Source organism: Protopterus annectens, chromosome 3.part0 (assembly GCF_019279795.1).
Source record: "Protopterus annectens isolate FY-2018-M chromosome 3.part0, PAN1.0, whole genome shotgun sequence".
Taxonomy (NCBI): Eukaryota; Metazoa; Chordata; order Ceratodontiformes; family Protopteridae; genus Protopterus; species Protopterus annectens.
The window spans coordinates 232996399-233008916 of NC_056731.1; the positions used below are offsets into that span (position 1 = coordinate 232996399).

The 12518-nt window shown below is 39.6% G+C and overlaps 1 protein-coding gene across 7 annotated transcripts in view; it reads left to right on the top strand.

Annotated features, from left to right (window-relative positions):
- MACC1 (MET transcriptional regulator MACC1) overlaps positions 1-12518 on the top strand; it is a 501067-nt gene that overhangs the window by 186765 nt on the left and 301784 nt on the right. For 6 of the 7 annotated variants that reach the window (XM_044064707.1, XM_044064711.1, XM_044064709.1 and 3 more), the window contains one exon: positions 6118-6174. The exons of the other annotated variant lie outside the window; for it this stretch is intronic. The gene's annotated coding sequence lies outside the window, so the exon portion shown is untranslated. The remainder of the gene's footprint in view (positions 1-6117; positions 6175-12518) is intronic. 7 annotated transcript variants of the gene reach the window in all.

A 12518-nucleotide genomic window follows, 5' to 3' on the forward strand; every position in this document is an offset into this window, starting at 1 on the left:
CCACTCAGTCAAAATAGGGGAAGCCACATCTAGTAGTAGGCCCGTAACAAGCAGCATACCACAAGGATCAGTCTTGGGGCCTCTACTGTTTGGGATATACTTTTCTGAGGTGCAAGCCAAAACCAGTGGTCTGTGCCTGACCAAGTTTTCAGATGACTGCAAACTGGGCACTGTCATAAATTCCACTAGTGATGTGAACATCCTCCAAAAGAGCCTTACCCAGACTAATAACTGATGCCAGAAGCATGGCCTCAGACTGAATGTGAAGAAATGCATCATTATCCCCATTGGGGAAAATGGCATCCCCACTAATTATCACATTAATAACAATGTACTAAGCATGCAGTCAGTTGTGAGGGACTTGGGCACCCAGGTTGATAGCAACCTGACTTTTGACCACCACGTTGCCTTTGTTGTACAAAAGGCTTTCTACATGGTCCACTTCATAAGTAAAGGTATTTCATCCAGGAACAAGGATGTCATAACATTCCTGTACTCCTCCCTTATCAGACCCATTATCAAGTACAATGCCTCCTTCGGCATGTACCTTGCCAAGCACATGCAGCAGCTGGAGAGACCACAGATGTTCCTGACCACAAAAATCCAGGGTCTCAAACACCTATCCTACACATAAAGGCTAAAAGCCCTGTCCCTTTACTTAGTCTTATACAGACTGCTCAGAGGTGACCTATGTTTGGCATACAAGGCTGGCTCAGACTCAGCCTTGATGGAGTTGCTGCATATCTATAAGTCAAACTCCACTTGTGCAACCTGCATGCAAGCCCTCAACCTTGTCTGTGACATTAATAGAACTTGTTGGCAGGATAGATTTGTGTCCCAATGACTCTCCCATCTGTGGTATAGACTCCCTCTCCATGTCAAGCAGAGTACTTCACTCACTAGCCCTCTGTAAGAGGAACCTGGATGACTGTATGGGAAACAGAAAATATACTTCTGGGGTCCCACCTGTGTCCCTGCTGGACAGGGAAAACAGGTGGTGACTTTGTGGGAACATGGGTGAAATTCTTGAATAGGCTTATAAGGGCCTCCCAGCCAATATCCTAGTATCATCCTATGAACCTTTTTCTGTCTGTCTGTATCTCTCTCTTTGTTTGTGTGTGTGTGTGTGTGTGTGTGTGTGTGTGTGTGTGTGTGTGTGTGTGTGTGTGTGTGTATATATATATATATAATATATATATATATATATATATATATATATATATATATATATATATATATATATATATATATATATATATATATATATATATATATATATATATATATATATATATATATATATATATATATATATATATATGTACATACATACATACATACATACATACACAAGTTGGTCTGTCACTCAGTGAAAACTCTTTAACCAGATTCTCCTGAGTCCCATCTCCTCTAACAAGATGTTCACTGAATGTTTTTGCATATATTTACTGTACTGTGCTTAACATTGACACACTTTGACAAAAACACACTTACATGCTGCAGGTTATGCTTCAATGCTAGTCCTGGGAACATGACATCAAAAGCTAAAGTCCGTTTGCAGGGGGCAAGCCCCCAATCCCCTGCTAATTATATATCCTAGCTCCGAGATCACACAACCACCGGTGATTGGGCATATCCCCCTACCCAGGGACTGTCAGTCTTGGAGAGCTGTCACAAACCTGCATATGTTGACCAAAGTGAGTCAATAATATATAGGCCAACCATACAGAAATTTGATTTACTCAAGGACATCCGTGTGTGTGTGTGTGTGTGTGTGTGTGTGTGTGTGTGTGTCTGAGCTTGTCTTTTGTTTTATGGAAAGGATTTTCTGAAGTAGGATGCAGGGTTAAGTTTAGGGGCAGGCTTAGGGTTAGCTTTGCCCCTCTCTACCACCTTACTAATGCATGCTAACTCTGCCCTAGTTCTTAAAAAAAAAAAAGTTTCTTTAATGTGACCACTATTCAGAAAAAACACATTCTATTTTTATTGGTATGTTTTTTTGTTTTCATTTTGTATTTTTAGTGTAAATTATAGAGTGATTACTTATTTTTGCTATTGATTTTGGTTTATGTGCTTTTTTTCTGTATTTTGAGTATCTGTATATCATCTATATTATAAAATGCACTCAGATTATCTGTATACTTATGTGTATATGTAGGTGTGTGTGTGTGTGTGTGTGTGTGTGTGTGTGTGTGTGTGTGTGTATATATATATATATATATATATATATATATATATATATATATATATATATATATCCCCTTCAAAACATCTAAAACCCATAACATCTAATTTCATAACATCTAACAGTACAAATCACATGAAAATAACATCCCCTCCACATATAATGACAAATAATTACACCAAACTACCAAACACATGTTTTATTATGGGGGGGGCTTAATACAGTGGGGTTAGGAAATTAAGGTTTTCCCACTGTAGTGCGATCCTGGAGTTGGTATATTTAATTTATGGGGGGTGCAGGGGGGCTTGCCCCCTTGCAGAAACGTAGTAAAAAGTGTGTTTAGTAGTTTGGTGTCATTATATGTGGAGGGGATGTTATTTTCTTGTGATTTGTAGTGTTAGATGTTATTAAATTCGATGTTATGGGTTTTAGATGTGTATGTGTTTATGCCCCAACTCCATTTACAAAAATGAGGATGCTAATATTTGATCAAAATTCCCAAATGCCCAAAATGAAAAGAAATATGTAAAAATATTTGATCAAAATTCCCAAGTGCCCAAAATGAAAAGAAATGTGTAAAAAAAAATATTTTGCAATTCATAATACTAAAATCTAAGTATAAACTGCAAAAGGAAAATGGTTTTCTTTTGCTATCTTTATACCAAACCATACCTATAACACTCAGACCTAATTTGACTGAATAGTGGAGGTGTTATAGAAAGGAACATAGTTGTGGGCATGGTGTGGGTTAGCAAACATTACTAGTAATGTCTGCAAACCTTAACCCTACCCTTACCCCTAACCCCGCACCTTTCCCTAAATTTAAACAGAAATGTTTCTGTAACACTGCTACTACACAAGGTAGCTCTGAGATTCAATGCATTCAAACACTCTCATGCACACACACACATACACACACACACACACACACACACACACACACACACACACACACACACACACACACACACACACAGTCCAAACTCTTACCATACCCTTCCACAGATATTTCACCAACCTTAACTCTAATCCTAACCCTCATACCGACACACACACACAGACAGTCCTACTTCTACATGTTAACATATAAAAATTCATACATTCAGCAATTTAAATGTTCACCAAAATGAAATGTCCTGTGTGATATCCCCTCTCTGGGCCAGTAATCAAGGAGCCTGAATCCTCACCACTGACACTGTAGAGGAACATTCACTTACAATAAGAATGGATACACCCAGTATTTCCAGATGCAGCTGTCTGCATCAAGCACAATTTCCTTTAAGAGCTCATAGGGAACACACTCTGCCCAGGCTCTGGGTTTCTCTCTCTCTGTCTCTTCCCCCAGGTCCCAATAAGGCTCTCCAGTGGCACAGCTGTAGAGTTTAGTCATCAGCCAAGTGTCCAAGCCAAGTCCTCCACCACTCTCTATGTGAAACCAGTGCTTTGTGTCCTTGTTTGAAGTATCAGACACACACACTCTGTAAGATTGGATTTGTGCATCTTACACAAGTTTACTAGCTATGCCCTCTTCTGCCCAGACTATAAGGTAGTTACTGCTACCAGACACTCCCATGCCAGCTGCTCTAAGGCTCTTACAAGGGTACCCAATTACACTGAGTAAAATTAATATTAATACAAATGGTATTTTGGCCAATGCAGTAAGGCTGTCAGGAGTGGCCACAGAGTCACCAAACAGATATGAATACTCTCAGAGATTAAAATGTTCCCTAAAAGACCAGACACAATTAAAAGTTTAAATATATTTAATAATAAATAAAAGAAAGTTAAAATACTAAATGTCTATTTACAATAACAAATAGAGTTTCAACCACAGGAAATATTAAAATAACACAGATTAATAGATTCACACAGATATAGAAAAAAGACAGTACTTAACTAATCTCATTATATTTTCCTGACTGACCTAAAGAATTACAATTCCCTAGTTACTTACTAGAGCAAGGCAAGATGAAGTAGTTAAATGATCCTTCAATGTCATGCTCTAAAAGCAGACAGCCATGAGACTTCAGTTTCAACTTGTATTAAAACATTATTTTTGTCCTAGATTACAGAATAACATCACATACATCTGGTCATCTGACTTCTGGTTCTCATGCAATATCACATTGCTAGAAACTGCCAGGATTTAGAACCTATGTGTCAATAACACACACACACACACACACACATACACACACACACACACACACACACACACACCCTTGTTAAGATCTGCTGCAGCTCCTAGAAGTCATAAAACCATGAAACACTTCCAGTCATCCTACTGTAGCTAATAAACCATACTTCTTACAGACATTGCATCTCTGGCTTCATTCAAAACTGTCAGAAAACATCTTTATGGCCTAGGCCCAGTAATTTAATTTCTTACTATTTTTAAAGTTTGTGAACTGCGGTGGTAGTGTTGTCGCCTCACAGTAAGACGTTGTCCTGTTCGATTCTCAGCTAAAGCGTCTTCTGTGTGGAGACATGCATGAATGGGCATGCCTTCGTTGAAGGTTGTGTGTCAGGGCTGGAAACTCGGCATGTAAAAATCTACTGCCAATCATTAGTGGACCGGAGTTCAGCTGTGGCGACCCCTAACCGGGAAAAGCCAAAAGACACAACAACTATTTTTAAAGTTTGTGATTAACCTCTTTTCTTCTAGTATCCTCTGTTAAAACATATACATTTAAGCAGTTACAACAATGCATGTATATTTCTTTTTCTGCCCAGCAGCACACACTGTTGGTAAATTTTTAACACAAGCAACTTTAAAAGTACATTTTTTTAAACACAAGAATCTGTACAAATCAGTTTGATATACAAATGACATATAATGCTTTACAAAATTCCAGCTAGCTGTGCTGGCATATGTTACACATCCACTGCCCTACTTCTCCTGGCATAGCTGGCAATACTTCACATTGTCACACCCTGTAATTTATTGAATGGATAAGCATTTGTACTCTGATTGCAAGTGCAATTCATGACATGATATTGGCATTTATAAATAATGTAAAACCTTCTTCCAGTGTGTATTTTGTATTTTATTGTGTCCTTTTAATCTTTTATGCTTGCCAGCCATCAAGCACTTAAGAGGCCTCCAGTCAGGTAGCCATAATGATGATGCATTGTGGTCTTGTAAGCATCCTGGCAATAAAAGCGTATTTCAGTTATGAATCTAACCACTGCCAACAATAGTGAAATCAGCACTTGCATCACCATGAGGGCCTCCTACGCTCCCTCAATCTGCACATGCATTGTCCCCAACATGAGCTACCTCACCAGCTTGGGTGGCCATGCCCACATTCTCCTGACACAGCCCTCCACTGCCTGATGAGATTCTACTTGCCAGTGGGGTCCTGTCAATTAAGCTGCAGTGCAAGCTGGAGAAGAACTTCGGTCCCCACCTCCATCCCAGCATAAGCATGCTCCTTTTCCATGCCAGTGCCATCCATCACCAAACTGCAAGTCAAACTTGGATAAGCTGTAATCAGGGCTTTATCCAACTATGCTACTAGTGCAAGCAAATAATTGAACATTTTGATTTCAGGAAGTGCAGAGACTTCATATACGTGTATGCAATAAACAGAGATATTAGACAGAAGGATAGGTAGATAGATAGATGTATAGAATAGATGGGTATGTATACATATAGCTATCTAGATAGCTAGATAAATTCATACATTCTGCTTTTAAGTGTGACTATATAATGCAAATGTATGAATATCTGAATATTTGATATCTGTGAGACAGCACTAATAGTTTCATTCCAATCTAATACTTATAAGAGAGGAAAATTCTTGACTAACCCTTTTGCCAGCACAAGATATTTCTAATATCCAAATACTGGGCCTCGTGTATTCTTGTTATATAATGTGATACATTTTGTAGTTTCTTCTTATTAATTGCTTTATTATTATAATTTACAGTTTTGACTACTCATTTCATTAGGATTATGGAGGAACACTAATATGATGAACATGAAGGTAAGTGAATGAACTTTGTCTTTTTTATATGTCTCTGTCCTCATCAGATGCATGTTTGTATAAGGCATACATTACTATTCCCTGGAGTATATATGAGGTTTTGAGAACAGCTGAGTAGAGATTTGCCTTTCTGGATCTAAAATCCTTCTGATGCTCCCCAATGAAATGCAGTACTACATGAAAGAAATCAGATCCCTGTACCTTTCAAAGGTGTTTTCTTTCCTCCCTTATCTGACATTTTGATCTAGACTACCAGTGAATATGCACATTTGTAAATCTGTTATCTATAATTTCTATATTTATTTATTTGTTTGTTTATTCTTGTTGACCAAGGTAACTGCACTGAGAAATGTGATTACATTTTATCGGTAGATTGGGTACACCAAGCCAGAAAATAAGATATAGTTAATACATACTCATTTTTGATTATGCTACAAAAGTGTATATCTATGATTGAATATTGTCTACAATTAGTGTTAGCTGCATTACAATTCAACAAGCAATTGAAAAAAAGAAAAGAAAATTGCACTTACAATACAGTAACATAAGCAGACTATTTTAATTTAGGCTAACAGTACTCTGCTAGGCACAAAATTAAACAAATAAATACAGTTGCCTGGAGATGTAGGCATTGCTGTTGTAAAACTTGTTTATCTGATTCTGTATAAGCCCAGTGTTTGCACTAGGCTGCTCTCCATGCAGCGGCAGTTTGCAGTGCACTATATAGATGCAAACACTTTCAAGTTAAAATTTCCCTAAGAGTAACTATATCTGCAACCTTCCTCAGTCCCTCAGTTGCTCTAGGCACACCTGTGTTGTGCATACAGTAGCATCTCTTTGTTTGTTAGCTGCAGTTCACATTGAGTATAGCACCAATTCTTCATCGATGTGTTATCATCCCAGTTCAGTTAAATCTACCCACTCTTCCCTGGTTAAACCCATAATAAAAAAACTGAAACCATGGCTAGGCACTTTTCTCTGTGGCCAGCCTGATGAACATGGACATCCTGAGGCAATGTAGCAATTGTCTCATGTATACTGAAAACCACTTAATCCTGAAAAAAAACAAGCACAGTATGTTAGAGCTGTAGTTACTCCATGAAAATTGAGACACAGCTCTCTCATACTGACAAATCAAATGACATCCAGGTTGCCAGCACATGTACATCATTTCCCTCAGTAAGTAAGACCTTGGCACATAAACCCACATATGTGGAGGTACTCACAAGTAACTTACCAAAACCTCAGAGGCCTCCTGTACTCTGTCTTCAGAAACCACATGCAAACAAAACCAAGTCAACACCAACCACTACACTTACAAATGCACATCACAGTGTCTCCTCAAGCAAGTCAATAAGGTGAAACGCCACACATTCAAACATCTTGGTCATAGGAGACTTCATTGAGACATATGGACACCCCCCTCACCAGGTTGGATAAAGAGAGGGTTACAGTCAATTGCATGTAAGTGGCCAGGATTCGCCAGATCACACAGCCACTTATGTCAATCAACCACGAGTGCCAGTATGAATAAGTGATAGTCCATATGCGTTTGAATGACCTAAGATGTACCTCCCTGAACTATGTGAAGCGAGACGTGATGGACCTCTCTGAATACATGTCACGGGCTGGTATGAGCCTTTCACTGAGCAGCATTCCACCCTCACCAAGAATGATACCACAATACAAATAGAAAGTGACTGACTTCTATAATTGGCTTAGTTACAGATGTCATTCCAAGGGGATCCAGTATTTGTCAGCCTGGGATGACGTGATTGATAAACCAAACTGCTTTGCCAGAGATGGTCTGGACCATGAATGCTGTCCAAGAAATTAGCTCCCCATAGTGCCTATTTTAGGCAGTGCCAAACTAAAAGACCTACTAAGGTAAGAAATTTTTCAGTGCTGGGAGTCTTAACAAGTAACTGCACTTCCTGGAAGCTCTCCTCACCCTGGAGAATGCTAACATCTGTGCAGTTACAGAGACATGATTCAAGGCTGTGGAAAGCATCCCAGCAGTGCAAGGCTTACATGCCTATCACACATTCAGACTACCCTCTGAAAAGGAAAAAAAAATGACTGGAGGAGGTGTATCCATTTACATAAAAAAATAATCACACCTCTAGTTTGGTCAAGCAGGATGACTCGCTTGTTGTACTCCATGTGCAGCTGACCATAGGCAAAATCTCCCACCATATCATCACTAGCTACAGGTCTCAAACCTTTAACCATGAAAACTACTTCACGTACCTGAAGTCATAGCTGGCCTTAGGCATAGGCCAGCCTAGGGCGCCGGTCTAGCAGGGGCACTTTTCTAGTATTTATTTGATGTAGTTAGACCAGGATGGGGGCACCAGGTAGTGTGGTGGAAGCGCCGTGGAGCCCTTTTTCCTAGGGCATCAGTTGACCTAAGGCCGCTGCTGCCTGAAGTTACTAGAATCACTTACCATTTAGCCAAACACACTACCCCTCCATAAACTGGAAAACCTACACAACCAGTAACATGCAGACTCAGAGATTCCTGGACCTTGTCAGTGGAAATGCTCTGGATCTGCTGGTCTGTACTCCCAGTAGGGGCTCATTTATGCTTGACATAGTACTCACAAACATGGGGGTGCCCCAGTGTAATGTCTTTATTGGAAAGATCAGATCATGAATCAGTCTCCTTTGAAATAAACATAATGTAGAACCCCCATTAAACCCTAAAATCTTAAAGACTTTTTCCAAGGCAAATTACCTTTTATTAAGTGATAGCATGGGTAATTTTAAACTCACCCCAACCCCAAAAAATATGAAGGCCTATGCAGACGTACACATGAATGCTCTGTATAACCACTTAAATGACTGCAGAGAAATGGCAGTAAATGACCGAATTAAACCCAGGTCTTTTCAGAAAAACAAGTCACCCTTGGCTATACAACAGAAGGTAGGGTTAAACATACTGGTAAAAAAGGCAAGAACAAGCATGCCATATTAAAATCCTGAAAACATTGAAGAAAGCACAGTCCTCTCCAGGTAACATGCCAGCAGAGACTAGTAGTTCTGGTGAAGAAATAAAACTAACCAGTATGCCTCCAGTTCAGATATTATGGCACACTATCTAAACCAGTGAAGCAAGAATAAAGGAGATTGTTGCAGGTGTTACAGCCCATGAACTTTCAGCATTCATTGTCAGTTTTATTCACCCTTAAGCCAAGTGGAATTCAATGTTCTGAGGCATGGATCCCCTTGAAAGACAGCTATAGCACAGTTGAAATGGGTGGGTAAGGGGAAAGGGGAGTGCTCACAGGGAAACAAAGAAAGTAATCATGCAGGACCAGTAAGCTGGCCTACTGTCTACCACCTGACTCCTGCTGTCAGGGACCAGAGGGTTTACTGGGAATTTCCTGGCAGGAATGAATAGCCCATAGTGCTCTTGCCTGGCTCAGAAATGCCAGGTTCCTATCTCTGTAGAACAAAAAGGGTTGTTAGGGTGTAGAGAGATGAACCATCAAGGGAAGTATTGGGGTGACAGGAAAAAAAAGGAATTGTAGAGGAGAATGAAGCAAATGGGATAACCCAATAATGTTATTTCCCAAAGCCTGATGGAATAAATAGATTATGTAATGGTTTTAGGAAGCTGAACAGCATTTTGAAATCTAACAGCTAACAAATGGTTAGGGCTGATGAACTAATAGATAAATTGCATTACATCTAATGAAGGGATTTGGGCAGGTATCACTAATATCTGACACCAGCTCTCCTGGGCACATCATTTAACATCAAGGTCACAGTTAGGGCTTTATGTAGGTCAAAACCCGATAAAACTTCACACTGCCAACTGTTTGCTGCTGCAGAAGCACAAATCAAAGCAAGGACCTTTTTCCAATTTTTGCCATAGAAATCAGTTCATGAATTCCACACCTATATGTAAGCTGATGAGTCCTGCAGAACACTGTACTAACAGGCAAGACTGATGAGATGGTACAAAGGTGACAGTGACTATACTACACACACACACGCACACACACACACACACACACACACACACACACACACACACACACACAAAGCCCACCCAATCTCTTGCTATTGAAGTGGCAGACGCAAAGAAGGTTATTGTAGAAAAAGGTCATAAAAACACATTCTATCAGTCTCTGGATCACAGTATTGCAACAGAGGTGTGCAGTATATCTTTGCAATAGTTATCACCCATGAAAGCTAAATCAGTCATGCTATACTGTATGCAGAGTCACTTATATATTCGAGGTCCCACGTTTTCATGTAATAATAGATAAATATGTCCCAAGAGCAGACAACATGAGGTTGCATTTGTATGATCAGCTCATACTCTAATATCATTTTAAGAAGCTAGGGGCATCCTTTCCCAATACAAAGGTTTAAATAGAAGCAGTTCCTTTTCTTCATTCACTATATTGAATAAATACTGCTGATGGAGAACAATTACCTCTTACAGCACAGAAACTTGTCAAGTTTTCGTCAGTAAGACACTATGTGACTAGCACAAGCCTTGCAAGCTACTATATATCTAAAAGCATAGTAAGGCATAGTATTTCAAACTTTTGTTACTCTCACATTTTTGTAGCTATCAAAGGGAACTTAACTTGAAAATCAAACACTTGGATAATGAGCTGTGGTTAATGTATAAACAGGCTGAGCTGATAGAGGGGAGGGAAAAAGCAAGACTAAAAAAAATATTTTATATTAGTCTTTCTCAGAAGTGTAGCTAATTCAGCCAGCAACCTGGGAAGGTACTGAAAAAAAAAGCACTTCACTATAATAAGCCAGCTACTACATTGTAAGTGATTGGCTTATTATAGTTAGATCTCTGCTCCCCCCACCCCCCCCCCAGCTCTTCCATTATAACAGTTAGATCTCTGCTCCCTCCCTCCAGCTCTTCCATTGTAGAAGAAATGTTCCTTTACTGGCACAGCAACCAGGTGACCAAATTTATTTATCTATTTAACTTTTTGTTTACTGAGAAAGTTTGACTTGGAACAAGCCAATTTTCACCAGAGTCCTGGGGAGAAATGCTCCAGGCATATCTTTGTAACATGGGGAGAAACCAGAGCACCCGGAGGAAACCCACACCAACACAAGGAGGACATGCAGACTGTGCACAGAAGGCACCCCAGCCAAAAATCAAACTGGAGAACCTCTTGCTGTGAGGAGACAATGCAAACCGCTGCACCACTGTGCAGCCAGACGCATGACACCCACCCCCTCCTGCCCTACCCATTCAAGTCACATTTCTGTGCCCTATCCCCAACACTTCTTCAATGTGTTTTATTTAAAATAAAAAACATCTTTTATACTGTAGCAAACTTTTTGCTACTAATGAAGCAAACAGTTGCTACAGTTTATAACTTGCCTGCACTGAATGCTAAAGTACTCATGTTTTACTTTAAAAACATCTCTTCTTTTTAAACTGTAGTAAACTGATTGCTACAAATGTAGCAAGCAGTGGCTACAATTTATACCCTGCCTGCAAGGAGCGCTACTTTGCTCACATTTTAGTTTAAAAAAAATCCTGTTGTTAAACTGTAGCCTATTGCTTGGGATTGGCTGATTGCACCCTCCCAACACTTTGTGCCCAGAGCAGTTGCCACTCTCACCACACCCAGCTATGCTACTGGTATTTCTATTTCATCAAAATGAAATGCTCCTTATTGCTGCCAGTAGTAGAAGCGTTTTGCACTCATGATTATTTTTGGTCGCCTATGTACCTTGTTGACATTGATATCCACCATACACTCACTCTGTCTGTCTCTCTCTGTCATACATACCCTTAAAATCTGTTCAGTATCACATACCCCTTACACATTTGAAAGGTTTCTCTCTCCTGTGCTTCTGCTGTCTCTGTTTCTCTCTCTCTCTCTCTCTCGCACACACACACACACACACACACACACACACACACACACACACACACACACACACACACACAAAAACGAGGCATGTTATCACAGCTGCAGCATTTTAACTGCTGAAACAATCACTTTCCTATTTTTAACATTATGATTTTTCTGCACTGGCAAAAGCCCACAAATGTATTGGTTAGGAGCATTGACCTCTCCATTAGGACACTACAGGTACAGTTGTCAATAAGAACTGATTGCAGGCTATTTATGTTACTTATGTTTATATTTATTTCACTTAAAAAATAAATATAGAAACAAATTATATGCTGGTTATGAGTCTCCCAGAAACTGTGGGCCCTGGGTAACCACCAGAATTGCTTCATTATCACCTTCCACTGTAGATGGCTTATCTAGGGCTCATATCTTATCTACTGGTCCTGAAACTGACTTTTTTTTAATGAAGTGGCTTGTAACATAGTGTGG